At 44.6% G+C, this 18,002-nt stretch overlaps 1 pseudogene; it reads right to left on the reverse strand.

The window, feature by feature from the left end:
- LOC119844330 overlaps positions 1-15,450 on the reverse strand; it is a 47,461-nt pseudogene extending 32,011 nt beyond the window's left edge.
- Positions 15,451-18,002: the final 2,552 nt, after the last annotated feature.

Raw genomic sequence — 18,002 nt, forward strand, 5'->3', positions numbered from 1 at the left:
GTGCTTCAGCCACCATCCCAGAGGACATGCTTCCATGCTGCTGCTTGTTTTTTTAAAAAAAAATAGTTAAATTTGTGACTGAACTCCCTGGGGGAAGAACTGTAGGTCTCCTGCTCTGTTTTACCAGCATTCTGCCATACATTTTATTTTATAGCAGTCTTGATTGATGACCCAGCATATGGTCATTTTAAAAACCACTTTCACTAGAGATTTGTTTCTTTACATTAGTTCTTCTCCCTGTCCTTCCTCCCCAGAGAATAGATTAAAGCAACTCAGCCTCCCAAGAATGCCACAGGCTGTTTACTCTCATTGAATCATTTCCTTATCCCCCCCCCCTTTGGCGCAGGTTGGGACGTGACACGAACTCTGCGGATGCGCCTCGGAACTCAGTCTGCACAATCCAAGGACAGCAGCCATGCGTGAGGTGCAGGGAAAGGACAGGCATGTTAATGGGACTTTTGGATTGCTCAACTTTTCTTTGTATGTTTATGAACCCTGTTTGTGATGTTTCTCCAAAATAATGCGGCATTGTTTCCCTACTTTTATTAAAAGGTTTTTTGCTACACTCAGACTCTCTGCTTGTGAGAGGGGAAGTATTGCCTCTTAGAGGCGCCCAGGTGGGTGGTGTGTAATTGTCCCAGGTCACTGGGTGGGAGCTAGAGCCAGTTTTGCATTGTGTTATTGGAACGGAACCCCTAGATTCTGAACCCGGCCTTTGTTGCTGCCAACCCTGATGGGCAGAAGGGTTACATTAATTTATAAGGGGGGGCTGGAGGTCACAGTCAGAGGCTTGCTGTGTGAAAGGGGTCACCAACATAAAAAGTTTGAAAACCACTGAGCACTTGCCTTTGATGTTTGTTTGTTTAAAGGTGCAAACAGCCAAATTCTGAGGTCATTTTTATTTAACTGTGCCGAGACTGACGCCTAGCTTACAAAATGGGCCACTGTGCTCCAAGCAGGCAGTTACAATTTGTGGACTAAGGCAGGATGCACCTGCTATACCAGGCTTGGCTCTGCAGGGGGTGCTACAGAGCAGCCCCACCTGTGACAGGTGTCATTTCTGAAGAATGCTTTTTTCCTTTATAAAAACAGAAATCAATGTCAGAAGCTCAACTCTCATAAACAACAAATCAGTGTTTAGACTCCAGCTTTTAAGAGCAGCCCACCTGTAAAAAACAGCACCTTCATCCCATGCCCGGAGCAGCTCTATAATAATTGATCTATCTACACAGAAGCAAAACCCTACAGTAATGAATCTGTGGGCTTGTCACTCAAGATGCCCACAATAAATGAAGTAGTATGTTGAACAAAACATTCATGAGCAACCCTACAACGATAAGCAGCCAAACACTTATTATTGTTGGGTTAATCATAAAACATTGTGAGCACAATGAATGAAAACAGATTTCCATTTCTATGTATAAAAAGTTGGTATTATAATTGCTTAAATATAAATTTTTGCTTTTTAGGAATTCTCTTTTACCTTGTCCCTGTCAAGGTACATCAGGGGTCATTGATCACAGTGGCGGAAAGACTGGGAACTCCATATTTTCTACCCAAATTTCAAAAGCACATAAGTGATTCAGCAGCCTAAGTTCCGTTTTCAAAATGGATCCAGGCACTTACAGTCTGGATTCAGGAAGGAACGTAGGGGTGACTACACCGAACATCACCATGGATAACAAATCACTGGGACTGACAAAGCCAGAGTTCAGCGCTTAGGCTCCCTGTAAGATGCATGGAAGGCACCTCAGAATAAGATTCACAAAAGCCAGCGTGTTAGGCAGCTCCCCACCTAAACTAGGCAATACCAGATACCAAGGAGATGGCTGTGTCCTAAGCCAACGCCTCTCGGGGAGTCTGTTGCCTAAATTAAGGCTGAAGGGAGGCACCCCCCCTTCTTTGGATTCTCAGTTGCAACCCCTCTTGGGATTAGGCAGAATGCTATGCCATAATGTGGCCAATTAAATAGTTGAGGCCCTATCTTTTAAGAAGGAATTCAGGGTCCTGACTGATCAGTCTCCATTAGCATGGTTATATAAAACAAAGGACTCCCATTCAAAACTGTGATGGAGCATGACTCTCCAAGAATATGATATGGAGATTGTACATATAAAGGGTAAAGAAAATATGGTGGCACACCCCATGTCCAGGACAGGGCTCTGACCTGTTGCCTCCAGGTCAGCCAGTAGCTAAGCCTCCAGTATTTTGTAAAGGGGGGGGGAGGAGAAGGTGTGACCCTAACAGCACCCCAATGCAAGAGGGCAAGGGGCTCACTGGCATTTGGCAGTAATTTTCAACTGGCCTGACCAGTTTGGTGTACCCCCATTCATTAATGTCAAACTGTATCTGATGTCAAGTATCAGACGTGTTAGTCTGTATCTACAAAAACAACGAGGAGTCCGGTGGCACTTTAAAGACTCACAAATGTATTTGGGCATAAGCTTTTTACCCATGAAAGCTTATGCCCAAATAAATTTGAGTCTTTAAGGTGCCACCGGACTCCTCGTTGTTTTTATATCTGATGTGTGTCATGTAACATATCATTGGAAAATTAATACTCTAATCATGAATATTTTTGTATGGCATATGTATGGTAAGCACCAAAGGGACTTGCACAGATCTGAAGGAAATGTGGAACTAAAATGTGTTTACCAGACACGTTTACAAAGCCCGGCCTCTTCTCCTCACGCTCCTCGTGTGGCTGGGCTCCAGTTGCAGCGTGTGCCTGTTGCGAACTGCAGTCTGTTTGTCACCCCATCGCTGGCACCCAGAAGTTTGAGGTGTGTGTATCCCCATCTCAGAGTGCTGGGAATGAGGTTGCACCCCCATCCCCCTCACTGCATCCCTCCCGTCCCATCCTGTCCCCAACACCTACCCATCCCAGCCCTGTATCCCTTACAGGGCTCTCCCACCCATCCTCTCCACCTCCCAGAGCCACCACCCCCATGTCCCTCATCCCCCACAGCCCTGCACCCCATTATGTCCCTATATACCCCTGTACCCCCCACATCATGTATCTGTAGCCTTCTGCCTCCCTCTGCATCCCCATCCACACAACATACCCCCTCCTCTCTCCTTCACAGCCTCCTCTCACTCCCACCCTGCTCTCATCCTTGGCCTCTTTCCTTCCCCATCTTCTCTCCTCCACCTCCCTCTTTTCCCCGCCAGCCTGCCCACCCTTCTCCCTTCCTGGTTGGGTGATTTAGGCAGCTCCTGGAAAAGTGCCTCTCTGTAGGCAAGTTTGTGTATGCATGCATTGTATGTGTTTAAGAGACTGTCTCTTGGTGTAAGGAGGTGTGTGTATTGCCCTGTGTGTGTGTGTAGCTGCGTAAATACAATTTGCAGCCTAACTGACTTTTATTCCTTTTGCTGGTTTTCACACACAAAAATTAACGACAAAGTGTGTGTGTGTGTGTGTTCATTTTATAACAAGTTTTAGAAAAGATGGGAACTAAAAGAAATGTACTATTTCTTAAAAAGTGAAAGTTGGTGACTACTAATTGCAGAAGAGCCAATTTCTCCCCACCTTTATCTAGCTACATTGTAAACTCTTTGCTGCACTTTTTAAATGAGTATGTCCAGCAGCTACCACCCTGGATCCCTGATCTTAGTTGGGGTCTCCAGGCACTAAACAATTGTAATATTATGTGTAATATTATAATATAATATGGCAGTATATGCATTAGTGCATGCTAGATGTGTGCACATAAATACACATGTGCATCTGCATGCTGGTGTGGGAGTCACTTTCTACAGATTTATTTATATAGGTATCTGGACAAGTGTGCATTTCTGTGATTGTGCTCTATGGATTTGTATTTGGGTTTCAGAAGTGGGCCTTTAATGGACCCGTTGTAGCTGTGATAATGTGTGGTCCTAATTCCACACATAGAATCATAGAACTGGAAAGGACCTCGAGAGATCATCTAGTCCAGTCCCCTGCACTCAGGGCAGGACTAAGGATTATCTAGACCAACATTTCCCAAACTTTTTTGGCCATGGAACACCTGGTATATATTTACAGAACACTTATATTTTGTAGTCATTTGGTTTTCAAATAAAAAACTGTTATTTATGCTCGAATATATATTTTATTTTCTAAAACAAAGCAAAAATACAAATTTAAAATAACTTGAACTAACAATTTCTAACTGGAAAGCACATATAAAGTAGTACAAAAATCAAGTGCACGACACTTTTTTAATTACGATTCTTTCACGGAACACCTATTCACATCGTGCAGAACACCAGTGGTCCACAGAACTTTTGGGAAATGCTGATCTAGACCAGTGGTTCCCAAACTTTAACAGCCCATGAACCCCTTTCACTAAATTGTGAAATCTTGTGAACACCTTCCTTTAAAAAAGAATATTTCCAGGGATTTAAGTTTAAGTTTCCTCAGTATAATGGATGTGCTTGCTTTGCTCTGCATAGCTCTTGGAAGTCCAAAGCCACTGGAGAAAGTCAGTCTCAGGTCTGGTTCAGCATCAAGTCTGTTTCTGTATTTGGTTTTCAGATGTGCATATGAGGAAAATGCTTTCTCGCACAAGTATGTGGTTGAAAATGGTAACAAAATTGCAACAGCTTTTTCTGCAAGAAGGGGGTACTCGTTTCTTAAACTCAGCCAAAAGTTGATCAGTGACAGATTTCTGAAACTCCTTTTCAATTTGTAATCACAGGAGATCTCAATTAATTTCTCTTTTTCCTCAGTGCTCAATATCTGTGTTGAGAAAGTGATATCATCAAAAGGGTTGCGAATCCAATCATTATTGCCTGACATAGCTGAAAAGTATTCCCTGAAAGTTGTGCAAAGTCCTTTTAGGTGAGCAATTATATTGGTTTTAGTGCACTGATCCAAATGAAGTTGATGTTCTGCTCAGGAAGTCATGAAGATTACTGGTTTCAGAGTAGCAGCCGTGTTAGTCTGTATTCGCAAAAAGAAAAGGAGTACTTGTGGCACCTTAGAGACTAACAAATTTATTAGAGCATAAGCTTTCGTGAGCTACAGCTCACTTCATCAGATGCATCCCCTCTGTTTTTTCCACCAAATGCATCCGATGAAGTGAGCTGTAGCTCACGAAAGCTTATGCTCTAATAAATTTGTTAGTCTCTAAGGTGCCACAAGTACTCCTTTTCTTTTTATGAAGATTACTGAAACACTCAGTTTGATTGTTTTCCAAACATCTTTCCCAGAACTGCAACTTCTTTATCATGGATTCAACTTGCTCTTGCACATTGAAAACTGTTGTATTGAGGCCTTGAAGAGAGAAATTTAGGTCATTAATCCTTGAGAAAATATCTGCTAAATAAGTTAGGCTCTGGAGCCAGACATTTTCCAAACAGCTGGCAAGATGGAAAGGGTGGCTTTTGAGAAAAAAAAAACAAAACAAACAAACAAAACAAAACTAGGATTTTGGTTCTAAGCTCAAACAAGTGCACAAGGATTTTGCCCCATGAGAGCCATCTAACTTCAGTATGGGTCAACAGACAATTGTGTATACTACCCATTTCTTCACAAAGTACGTGAAATATTCTGGAATTTGTTGGCCATGATTTTATGAAATTCACCATTTTCACTGCATTGTTCAGCACTTCCTTCAGTCCCTCAGGCATGTGTTTTGGTGAGAGGGCTCGTCTATGGATGCTGCAATGAGTCCAAGAGACTTTTGATGCAACCTTTTTTGTTCAAGCTACAAATCCAGTATACTTCCCCGTCATTGATGTTGCCCCATCAGTGGAAATGCCTAGGCAAGGAGACCAATCTATTTCCTTTTCTTGAAAATATGCTTTAGTCAGATTGAAGATTTCTCCGGTTGTATGTTCCAATGGTCGGCAAAACAACAAGTCTTCTTCAACCAGACCTTCATTCACATAATGTACAAACAGTACCAAAATAGCTAGATAAGCTACATCAGTTGATTCATCCAACTATTTAGCATAATATGGACTATTTTTCACTCTATGTACAATTGTGATCTCTACATTATTTGAGATGTCATTAATGCTTTGTGACAATGTATTATTGGACAAAGGTACCATGTCAATCCTTTTTGCAGCCTTTTCTCTGAGCATGCAATGTCTTTTATACATGGACCAATCAAGCTCTCTGCTATGGTATGGGCTTCTGATGCTTTTGCTACAAGTGCATTTTCATTATCAGCATTTGCTTTGGATAGAAAACTGGTAATGTCACTTTTCCTCTCAGCTAATTTTTACTTGAAAAAAATCAACAGGCTTGTTGAGTTGTGCAGGGTGCCTAGTTTCTAAATGGCACTGAAGCAGAGAAGGTTCGAGGCTGCTGTTTGCTAGATCACCACCACAAATCTCACACAGTGGTAATGGACGTTCTTGATCACCAATGCACATAAAGCCACATTTTATATAATTGTCATTTTCTTTTCTTTGTAAGTGACTTTCCAGGACCATCTTGATCATTAGACTTCGATTTCCCACAGTGTGGACTTGAGGAAACACTAGCTGATTCTTGCGTCTTTACACTTTTGGTTTTCAGCCACTTATCCATTGAACTTGTGAACAAAAGTTCTAATAAAAACAGAGAGACTGCTAACAACCAACAAAGTAGAAAATGAGAAGATTCACTCAAGTCTCACTGAAGCAAAACAGCACTCCAGAGAGAATGACCATTTCTGAGGCACCTTAACACTGCTACACTGGCTACAATGTGCTCCTGGCTGACTTGGCTCGCAAAGAGCTTTTTTTCCCACCATGAGGTCTGTCCCCACAAGGGTGCCCTCCGAGGGGCAAATTAGCTTGGACCACCCCCCTTGTACAGCGTGGCCCTGGCTCACTCTACCCTTGATGCCAACTTTCCCTGTCTGACGAGGACAGGGGTCTGAGCTGCCACCTGCACGCCTGGGGGCTCAGCTGCCACCCTGCCTATCACAGGGCTCAGGCTACTGGCTCCGCACTCCGTGGAGCTCCTGCTGCTGGACCTTATTGACTACCCCGGTCAACTGAGCTCGGGCTGCAGATCCCACTGATGGCCAGGGCTCAGGCTGCCGGCCCCAACTGCCCGGCCCTGCTCTCCCTGGGGCTCGGGTTGCCAGCCCAGCGCAGAGCGCTGAGGTTTGGGCTGCCGGCTTCCCCACTGATGGGGACAGGGCTTGGGCTGCCAGCCCCAACTGCCCAGTCCTGCTGTCCCTGGGGGTCAGGCTGCTAGCCCCACGTGGAGCACTGGGGTTCAGGCTGATGGTGGCAGGGCTCGGGCTGCCAGCCCCAACTGCCTGTCCCCACTCTTCCTGGGGCTCGGGCTGCCAGCCCAACACAGAGCGCTGGGGTTCAGGCTGCTGGCTCCCCCACTGACAGGGGCAGGGCTAGGGCTGCCAGCCCAAACTGCCCTGCCCTGCTCTCCTTGGGTCTCAGGCTGTCTGCCCTGCAACGGGGTCCCACCTACTGCCTTCAATGCCCGGGGTCCTCTTGCCACCATTAGTGAATTTTTTCTGGAGCACCCCCTGTAATGTTCTGCAAACCCCCAGGGGTTCGCAAACCCCAGTTTGGGAACTACTGATCTTGACCATCCCTGATAGGTGTTTGTCCAACCTGCTTTTAAAAATCCCCAATGATGGAGATTCCACAACCTACCTATGCAATTTATTCCAGTGCTTAACCACCCTGACAGTTAGGAAGTTTTTCCATAGTGTCCAACCTAAACCTCCCTTGCTGCAATTTAAGCCCATTGTTTCTTGTCCTATTCTTGGAGGTTAAGGAGAACAATTTTTCTCCTTCCTCCTTGTAACAACCTTTTATGTACTTGAAAACTTATGTCCCCTCTCAGTCTTCTCTTCTCCAGACTAAAACAAATAAATGTTTTTCAATCTTCCCTCATTTCTCATGTTTTCTAGACTTTTAATCATTTTTGTTGCTCTTCTTTGGACTTTGACCAATTTTTCCTCATCTTTCCTGAAATGTGGGGCCCAGAACTGGACACAATACTCCAGTTGAGGCCTAATCAGCATGGAGTAGAGTGGAAGAATTACATTTCATGTCTTGCTTACAACACTCCCGCTAATACATCCCACAATGATGTTTGCTTTTTTTGCAACAGCGTTACACTATTGACTCATATTTAGCTTGTGATCCACTATGACCCCCAGATCCCTTTCTGCAATACTGCTTCCTAGGGAGTCATTTCCCATTTTGTCTGTGTACAACTGATTGTTCCTTCCTAAGTGGAGTCCTTTGCGTTTGTTCTTATTGAATTTCATCCTATTTGCTTCAGACCATTTCTCCAGTTTGTCCAGATCATTTTGAATTTTAAGCCTATCCTCCAAAGCACTTGCAACCCCTCCCAGCTTGGTATCATCCACAAACTTTATAAGTATACTCTCTATGCCATTATCTAAATCATTGATGAAGGTATCGAACAGAACCAGACCCAGAACTGATCCCTGTGGGACCCCACTCGATATGCCCTTCCAGCATGACTGTGAACCACTGAAAACTCCTCTCTGGAAACGGTTTTCCAACCGGTTATGCACCCACCTTATAGTAGCTCCATCTAGGTTGTATTTCCCTAGTTTGTTTATGAAATTACAACAACTTTAGTGAACAAAAAACATGGAGCTGGTTACAAAAAATGAGAAGAGGGAAGGGAAAGAAACATGAAAACCTTTGTGGAATTTTATTTTTTTTTAAAGTTACTCTTTTTCACCATTTCGCTACCAGCTCTAGTTTCCTATAACAAATAAAACCTGAACTTAGCATAATACATCTGTCAAAACAATAAATATGCCTTTTTGGGTCTTGCAGTGAAAATGAGCACGTGAGAGAGGGTGGGGGAGCACAAGCAACGGAAGAAGGGGGCGGGATGGAGTGATCGGGGGGGGCCTCAGGGAAGGGGCAGGGCAGTGGGCAGGGCAAGGGTGTTTGGTTTTCTGGAATTAGAAAATTGGCAACTAGAATGGGTTGTCATGGCAGGAGGGCCTTGCCTGCACACACACAAATGTGCCACATGATACCATAGCAGGCTCCTCCAAATCTGTGAGTCGCAAGAGCCAATGTACCAGAGCGGGGAGACAGGCCCAGACCCACAGGACAGGAGCCGCCTTTGCGAGGTGAGTATGGGGCGGCCGGACTTGCTCTCCAACCCACTGGGACCTTAATAGCACTTAACATTAAGCACCCCAAAGAATATTTTCACCCTCTGCCTGTGGCTCTCACAAGATTTCTGAACACATTAGCACATTTTCATAACGTGAAAACAGCAGCATCCTGCCTGTCACTCAGGCCTGTAACCTTGGCATTGTTCTTGACTCAGACACCTCTAGGTCCTCACAGCCAGGCTATATCTAAACCTTGCAGATTCCTTCTGCATCTTATTGCTAAGATGCAGCCTTCCCTATCCATCCACACAGCTAAAACTCTTGTCCAAGCTCTCATCAACTCATGGCTCAATTACTGCAACATTCTTTTCTCAGGCCAGATTACGTGCATCAAGGCCAAACTCAGACCCATTCAAAATGCTGCTGCAAAGATCAGGTTCCCCTCAGAGCCCCCTAGGTCTCCAAGCATAACAAGGAAACTCCTTAAAATTTAAAGTCACAGTGTATAACATTAAATAGAGTTTTCAAATTTACCCTAAAACTCTTTGCAGCGTTGCCCTTCCTAGCATGACTGATCTTGTTACCATTGTACCTAAGCTTCTACACAGTGTTGAACCTATTTATCCCCACAACAGCAATGTAATGTAGGACAGGGCTATTTCCCCATTTTAAAGATGCATACGGAGGCCTGGAGAGAATTAGCCACTTATCCAAAGTGTCCCAGATCCACAAGATCTGTGCAACACCCCAGCTTTTCAACAGCCTCTTGGAGGAACTTAGTGTGCCAGACCCCAAAGAGGTCCCACTCTTCCTTCAGAGGAGGCAGTGGCGGCTGTGTGGCCTACTAGGCTGAGCTCCTGAGCTCCAGCACTCCGGTTTCACACCATGAGCTCTGCTCAGCAAGTCCAACTGAGACAGACTCCTGGTAGAGACCTGTACATTCTTCACGGACTGATGTACCCCAGCAAGTATTTGCAGTGTCACCCAAGCAGAGTTTTCAAAACAGATTGGGATTTATTAGTCAACTGGAAAACAGCATTACAAGCCCTTAGGTTAGCGCAGAGAAATAAAGGTTTAAGCATAGTCCTTTCTAGTCAAGACAGAGCAATTCACCAGCTAAGCTGTAGTCATCTCCATTTTCAGGATCTCTCCCTTTCATAGAGTCATAGAAGATTAGGGTTGGAAGAGACTCAGGAGGTCATCTAGTCCAATCCCTTGCTCAAAGCAAGACCAACCTCAAATAAATCATCCCAGCCAGGGGTTGTCAAGCCTGACCTTAAAAATCTCTAAGGATGGAGATTCCACCACCTCCCTAGGTAACCCATTCCAGTGCTTCACCACCCTCCTAGTGAAATAGTGTTTCCTAATATCCAACCTAGACCTCCCACACTGCAACTTGAGACCATTGCTCCTTGTCCTGTCGTCTGCCACCACTGAGAACAGCTGAGCTCCATCCTCTTTGGAACCCCCCTTCAAGTAGTTGAAGGCTGCTATCAAATCCCACCTCACGCTTTTCTCCTGCGGACTAAATAACCCCAGTTCCCTCAGCCTCTCCTCATAAGTCATGTGCCCCAACCCCTAATCATTTTCATTGCCCTCCTCTGGACTCTCTCTGATTTTGTCCACATCCCTTCTGTAGTGGGGGGATCAAAACTGGACACAATACTCCAGGTGTGGCCTCACCAGTACCAAATAGAGGGGAATAATCACTTCCCTCGATTTGCTGACAATGCTTCTACTAATACAACCCAATATGCTGTTGACCTTCTTGGCAACAAGGGCACACTGCTGATTCATATCCAGCTTCTCATCCACTGTAATTCCCAGATCCTTTCTGACTTCCTTGGTCAGTTCCAAACTTCCAGGTAAGAGCTGCGAGCTTCTTTCACAGCTTAAAGCCTGAACTTAACCTTCTGTCCCAATCCTTTGTTCTCAAACTGGTGTCTCTGCTGAGCTTTGCTGCTGAGTGTTGATACACAAGTCATAGGAGCTTGCATTGTCTCTCTGGACCCCAGTTGGTCTGGGTCAGTTTCAACCAGTTCATTAATGACTCTGCTGCTCTGGGTGGAATGAACAAAGTGAGACACACACATGCGTCTTTGTCTCTTACAATCTCCCCCCCCCCCGCCACCACCATCACCACTGGGTAGCAATGCACAGTATAAGGAGAAACTGAGGCACACATAGGACTCAAATATACTACAAAAAATTCCCCACTTCACCACACAAGGCCCACTCAGCGTTTGTGGCAGAGAACGGAACCCTAATCTTCCCAGACACGGGCTAGTTCCGTAACCACTAGAGCATGCTTCCTCTTCAACAGCTGTGATATTCCCTTTACTTAGTAGAGGTAATACTGAGCCACCAATTACTGGCAATGGCATCTCTAAAGCTTTTAATGGTGACTATTTTATTTTTCTGAATTGCATTAACCTCAATCAGAGAGCAGAAATATATTTATAAGGATACACTCAGACCTTTGCCAGTTAGTTGAGAGACAAACCAATATAGCCCTCTGTATGCCAATCAATATTTTATTTAACTATCACATTAATTTTATAGCTGTTGGCCACAGGCCACTTTCCCAGTGCGTGGAATCATCTATACCCATTGTTGCATTTTAATCAGCTTAAGAAAATTTGTTACTTGAGTCAAAATTGCTGCAATGTAGTCAGTGGGCAGAGATGCACAGGACAAGTTTATGCAAACTGTGTAATCTCCTGAACACTTTTTTGATTAATATGGGATGCCCCATAATAATTTGCGATTAATATAGAGTGCCCTGTAATTTGTGAATACTGTATGTTGGTCTGGTTTTCTGTATAAATATTTTAATTTAAGTGTCTCTGTCATAAATATAAAGGGAAGGGTAACAACCTTCCTGTATTCAGTACTATAAAATCCCTCCTGGCCAGAGGCACAAAATCCTTTTACCTGTAAAGGGTTAAGAAGCTCAGGTAACCAGTCTGGCACCTGACCAAAAGGACCCATAAGGGGACAAGATACTTTCAAATTGGGGGCGGAAAAGAGAAGGGAGAAAGGTTTTGGTCTGTCTTGTGTGTGTGTGCTTGCTGGACACAGGTCAAGGAAGCAAGCAATCCAACTCCATTAGAATTAGTAAGTACTAGCAAGGGAATGTGTTAGCTTCTTTTTGTTTTGGCTTGTGATTTTCTCTGTGCTGAGAGGAAAGTATATTCCTGGTTTTCTTTTTGTAACTTTAAAGTTTGGCTCAGAGGGAAATCCCCTGTGTTTTTGAATCTGATTGCCCTGTAAGATTATCTTCCATTCTAATTTGAGAGAGGTGCTTCTTTTACCTTTTTTCTTTATAATAAAGATCTGTTTCTTTTAGAATCTGATTGGGTTTTTTTTAAAATGTCCTAAAAAAACCCCCAAGGTTGGCCTGTGCTCATCTTGTTTATTCTCAAGCCTCCCCAGGAAAGGGGGTGTGGGGGCTTGGGGGAATATTAGGGGGGAGTAGGAACTCCAAGTGGTCCTTTCCCTGAGTTTGTCTAAATCACTTGGTGGTGGCAGCATTACCTAATCCAAGGTACAAGGGAGAATTTGTGCCTTGGGGAGTTTTTAACCTAAACTGGTAGAAATAAGCTTAGGGGGTCTTTCATGAGGGTCCCCACATCTGTACCCTAGAGTTCAGAGTGGGAAGGGAACCCTGACAGCCTCTCTCTAGGAGACCGTCTAGGATGGGTCAGGCAGCCAGCCAGCAATGGCTCAAGATGGTCACGTATCAGTCTCCACCAAAGAGTTAAGGAACAAAGCCAGAACCATCAATAGTGAGGACTCTGGCTTGGTCTTTTCCCAGCCTAGGAGACTGATTTAACTGGGGGGGGGAAGAGGGGCAAAGCCCATGAACACTGGAATAGACAACCTGCAGAACAAAACACTGGCAGGGTTTAAAAGCACACTCAAGTAATAGGAGGATAACCGGACTGAAAAGCCATTCAGAGGAAGCCGGGATAAGAACGAAACAGCATTTGAAGCAGCTAGGTCTGCTAAAATCACCATTATGGGATGGTAGGACTTCAGGTCAGATAGACATACATGTAGGCTTTTTATAATCCTTTGTCTCGCTGCTGGATAAAAGAGGTTTAAGAAAGCTGTTTGGGGCCCATCTCATTGTCACAGGATCCCAAAGGGAGCAAATCACAGGTGCTCGAAACCTCGTCAGATCTGCAGGATGAAAGTGGTAGGTATATACGGCGTAGCCTTACCAAATCTTGGTCTAGAGAAGCGGGGAAAAAATCATGAGCCTCTGCCCTCAGACAGGAAGGTGTAGGAGCCCAAGACCTGAGCATAGGTGGTGGGTGTGCTGCCCTGCCCCCCGGCTTGAAGTAGTAACAACAATCCAAATACAGGATTCCAGAACAAAAAATTGTTCTAGCACCACGGGACCCAAGTACACTTGGAGAGACCCAAAAGGGGACAGAGGTGTAGCTAGCCCTGTAAGCTTAGGCTGAACCAGAGCCAACAGGGTCAGAAGCAGATAGTAACTTGTTATCCAAACACAAAACCAGCCATACACTCACAGCCTCAATAACCTTTATATTAGATTAATGAAAAATAAGATCAAAAGCAATCTTACAAAGAGTACATTGTCTCTCTTTCTCTGCATCATGCTGCATGCATACTGAACACCAAATGGGGCATGTGCTGCCAGGGGGTGGGGGCGGGTTTAAGATCATCTTGGGGATTTTCCACTCCCTGTGTGTCTGGAGATTAATTTGCTTGCAGAAGTGATGACCCTGACCTTCCAGTGGGAGAGGGAGCCACCCAAACACTCTCCAGAACTCTGATCTTTCCCCCTCCTCCACACACCGGTTGATGCATGCATCAGCTCCCTTAGCTGGGGAGTTCTGCACAGTGAGAGGCAGCAGTAGGGGTAGAGGGATAAGAAACAATCAAGTGAATAATGGAGGCTCTAAAAAGAAGATGTGGGCATCTCCCACCCTCAGGCCCAGGGTAATGAAGGAGACCCTGTCCACAAAAAACACAGAAAATAAATGGTACGGAAAGAACTATTTATCTGAGTAGCATGATAAGTACTGAGTGCTCTTTTCACTGGGAGCTGCCTGCTGGGTTAACCTGGCCTACTTTTCATTTCAGAGAACTTTCAGGAATAACTGTGACCACTTCTTGCACTTCCTTCCATCAGCTAATGCCAGCAGCTTAGCTCCCTTGTTTCCTCTTCTAGTAAAATCCACTCATGCTGGAGTCATGACAATGTGCCTTTTAGCACCACTCCTGTAGGCGGTAGCACATGTACCTATTCTCAGATTATTGTCGTGGTCCATGGTTGTACAAGGCAAGTTCTTATGAAGGGAGGGGGAATTACTTGGGGAAAACATGACTGCAAATTTCGTTTCTGTTTATCATAATGTTAAAGTTTAGTTCACCAAATGCTGGACTTATTAGTTCCATGTTCTTTTGTCTCCCTTCAGCATGGTGTCAAGTTTTTGTACATTTTTTTCCATTTTCATAACTAATATACATCAATCCAAAGCTCTGAATGTCCTAGCACACCATTCAGAATGCAATTAAAACTCAGCCAGACGACTTAAAGTTGGCATTGTGTGTGCACCTAAAGCCTTATGTCAAGTACACTTAAGAAATCGAATACACAAAGATGTAACTCTTCTTCCAGATGACATCAGCAGTGGCAACGGCCAGATTCAATATTAGGGATTCCTCTTAAAATTACAAAACAAAACCAGCTCGAGCCTCCACCTGGAAAAACAAAACACCTCTCCTGGGTGCCCTTACTAAGCAATGCTTCTCCATTCACAAGCACCAAGTCCACGTATAACACAGGAAAAACTTATTAAAAGAAGAAAATTTGGGAAAATACAGTAACAATGACTCAGAAGCATGAAAATAATAAGTAAAACTCTCTCCCAGAAGCATCTTAGGCAGTAGTCTTTTGCCTGAGTTTCCCCCATCTTTTCATGGGGAAGTCCAATAGACAAATGTCCCTTTAACACACCACTTCCTTCACTGTACCCTCACAGTTTGTTGGCATAAGTTTGTTGTGAGAGGTTAGCAAAGTCCCAGAATCCAGACATGCATTCAGATACGTTCACCTCCGCCACCTGGGAGAAGGGAGGCAAGGTTTGCTACCTGGCTCCTGTGAAGAAATGACCATCTCTTGTCTCACTGCTTCAGTTTGTTACCTCTCATTATACTACCTCTTGCCACTGCTTTACCACTGATAGTAGTGGGGCTACTACTTCCTTAGCATCTCATTTTCCTGGTTTACCATTATCACTAGGAAGATTCTTAACAGAATCTATTCAGCTGTGTCTTTAAACTCTGCAGTCCCAGCAAGGATAAGACTGTTTAAATAACATATAAAAAGACCCTTAAACAGAAGCAATACATCCACCCCAAAAAAAGAGAAACCTTAACATCCCCATCTTCATTTTTTCCCCCTCTCCTTAGCATGGCTTTTGGTTCACTACCCAGCTGTTCAAGAATGGGCTATAGGTTATGGTAATCCCCCTTAATCAGGGCATATGAAGTACAGTTCTACTGCCCTTTATTCATACAATACAGGGAATAACATTTAATTACCCCTACATCTAAGACTTATGTGAATTTTAACCCAAAACAGCCAAAAATGATCACTCCGATACAATGGGAGTCACTTATGCAAATAAGATCTGCTCATGAGGTCTTTTCCTCTCATTCATCAATAGTTGGCCACAGAAAGCTCACTCACCCCATTGGCTTACATCTATAGTCACTGAGGTGTACTGACCATAGAATTATCTCCTGATGGAATGGGTGTGATCTGGGCTGAGCAGAATGTGCTGCGCCTGCACCAGCGATGGGCAACACCAAGGGACTCAGCCACGCCCCCACCAGTGCTCCTGGGGGGCAGAGGCTGAGGGACGTTGCTTATGGTAAAGAGTCAAAGACATGGAGCTTTGGCTTGATTTGTGGAGTGAGGTCAGGGCTTTTTCCCCAGCTCTGCCAGGGAAGGGGTGGAAAAGGAAATTTACATTATTTACAGTATTATGGTTTATTTGTATGTATATAATTTAAAATTTTCTTGAAGTGTTAATAGTGACCTGCAGTGCTTACTGCAGCTGCATAGGGGGGCCTCGGGGAATAAAGTTTGGGAATCCCTGCCCTAGAGAAGCCCCTCAGCCCCTATGGTCTGGCTTCTGCCCTGGCCTTGCATGCAATCCATTCCTTAGCTGAAACAATGGAAGCCACCACCAATCCCTAAATAAAGGGGCATTTAACTGATTCCTCATTCAGCCTGAATGAAAGGCAGCCGTCACGCCTATCAACTTCAGCGAAGTCTGTGACTTCTTATAGATTAAAGACAGGCTGGTTGGAAGCCACCCAACCTGCACGTTAACAATAATATCTAGTTCCTATCTAGCACTTTCCACCCACAGATCTCAAAGAGAAAAGGAAGGGGGGGGGGGGAATATGGGGAAGGAAGAGGCACTATCTGAGCTTCTGCTCTCTTCCTTTTCATTTGGGGGCTTTTTCAACAGAAGGTGGCACTCCAGGGGAGCCTCCTCTCCTCTTGAGAGCAAGGGAATTGGGTGAAGGGACAGATAATCTGTAGCTTCACCACTTCAGACATTCCCTATGTAACTGCTTGCCCCTGTATCTGTCTAGAACTCCAGCCTCTTCCTCTGCCCTGCTCCCATGCTGCCCAATAACTCTTCTTCCCCCAATTCAGCTAACACCTTCACTATCCTATAATCCTCTCTTCCCCCTAACACTCACCACTGCCCATAACTTTCCCTCACAGCCTGAGACGTTTTCCCCTCTCCATCAGTTTTGGCCCTGTTTTTTTTTTAAATTTTCTGTGAACAATTTGAAAATTCAAGTGAAAACTAATTTTTTTTTTGTTCATTTCCACAGGAAAAATTAATTTCAGACCAGCTCTACTCCTTAAGCCTTGTAGATTATTTATTGGGGCTCTCAGCACATCACAAAATGTTCCCCAGGTCCTTCACCCCTCACACAACATCTCTAGTATCTCCCTGAGCCTCAGAAAACATACCCCAGGGTACAAGCCTCCCAGAATGTAGTCTGGGCTCCCTGTGCCTCAGAGACCTTTGTCCAAGGCTAGCAACCTCTCACAGGAGGTCTCCTGGGGCTAACTATCTCTGACAGATTGTCCCACAGAGCTAATAACTCTGAGCTCCCGTCCCCTCAGAAAAACACATAAGAGGGTTCCCCATCCCTCAGAAAACTGCCATCAGAGTAGAGCTCCCTGAATATCCCTTGGACTTCTAATTGCCTGTAGAATGGCCCCTTCAGATTCTAGTTCCTTGCAGAGCCTTCTGGGTCCCCCACACAAGCAGAGAGCATCACGGGGTGCTCCTGGAAACCCTCACAGAATTCCTTACACCATTAAACATAAGATTAATGCTGCACTTCCTGAGGTTAAGCTGATTGCTCAGCCTCTGACCTTGTCCTTTAAACCTAAATGTAACCTCCAGTTAATAACCTGTCTCTGACCCTAGACCTAAAACATACTTCCAGGCCTCAAAGCCTAAATCATTATCCCCTAATCCAAAACCACCACAAACTTTGACTAAAACTAGTCCCTCATCCTTAGACCCACACCCAATCCACCTCTGACCCCATCCACTTACGCCTAAATCCCTGTCATTTAGACTGGAATTGAAGTCTTTGCCCTGTAAACCTAATGCCCTGGCTGCCCCTTAAGACTAAATTCAAGCCATGCCCACTTAGCCTGAGCCCCAGTAACCCACTTCAAGCCATGATCCCTAAACCCAACTCCATCACCCCTAATTCTAAAACTGAACCCCCTTTCTCTAACCCTTAATCCTCTTCACACTAACACTAAACTGACATTGGCTAATCCTGCCTCGCCATCCTTTAAAGCTAAATCTACATCCCTATGATGACTGTCTGCCAGCAGTGAGAAATGTC

This window comes from Dermochelys coriacea, chromosome 16, assembly GCF_009764565.3.
Source record: "Dermochelys coriacea isolate rDerCor1 chromosome 16, rDerCor1.pri.v4, whole genome shotgun sequence".
In the NCBI taxonomy this organism is placed as follows: Eukaryota; Metazoa; Chordata; order Testudines; family Dermochelyidae; genus Dermochelys; species Dermochelys coriacea.